This window comes from Crocodylus porosus, unplaced genomic scaffold (assembly GCF_001723895.1).
Source record: "Crocodylus porosus isolate Cpor-Errol unplaced genomic scaffold, CroPor_comp1, whole genome shotgun sequence".
In the NCBI taxonomy this organism is placed as follows: Eukaryota; Metazoa; Chordata; order Crocodylia; family Crocodylidae; genus Crocodylus; species Crocodylus porosus.
Window position 1 is genome coordinate 173450 of NW_017728925.1, and position 664 is coordinate 174113.

Genomic DNA, 664 nt, shown 5'->3' on the forward strand with positions numbered 1-664 from the left:
GCCTGGTGTTCTGGCTTGGGGCAATCTTGAACTAAGTCATTAGCACTCAGGGTGGCAAAGGCTTTTTTTTTTTAATTTTCCGTATTCCAAGCCAAATTAGCCAAAACAAATTCCAAATCCGTGAGTCAGTCCAGAACCACAAGTGGCCCTACTACCGGCAAACACCCTCCCCCCCCCCATCTGGGGCTTCAGATGTTTCCAAAACCTTTGGCAGGCATCCTACTTGCAGGCCCGAGCCCAGAGGCTTGGGGTTCGGATGCCCCTATATTTTGCTTGCCCTCAGCCAGACGGCCGCAGGAGCAAGCCAGGGAGGAGTCTCCCTTTTCCGTAAAGTCCGCGTAAAGCCAAGACCTTCCCAGTCCAGCAGCAAGTGGGAGGTTTACTGTACATCCCCGGGGGGGGCCATCCCTGCACCAGGAGCGCAGGTTTCCCCGGGGGTGCCTAGGTCAGCGCAGACTACGCTGGATGCGAGCCCCCGAGGGGGCAGAGAAGCCTGCAGTGACCGGAGCCCAGGCCTGCAGCCAGGCCCGCCAGCTGCGCGGCCCGGGGGAGCTGCGAGGGGAAGCGGAGCCGGCCGGGCAGACGCGCTGCCGGCACCGGGCCCGAGATGCAGCTCGCCGCGACCGCCAGCCCGCAGCGGGATTTGAGCGCGGCGCTGTCCCCG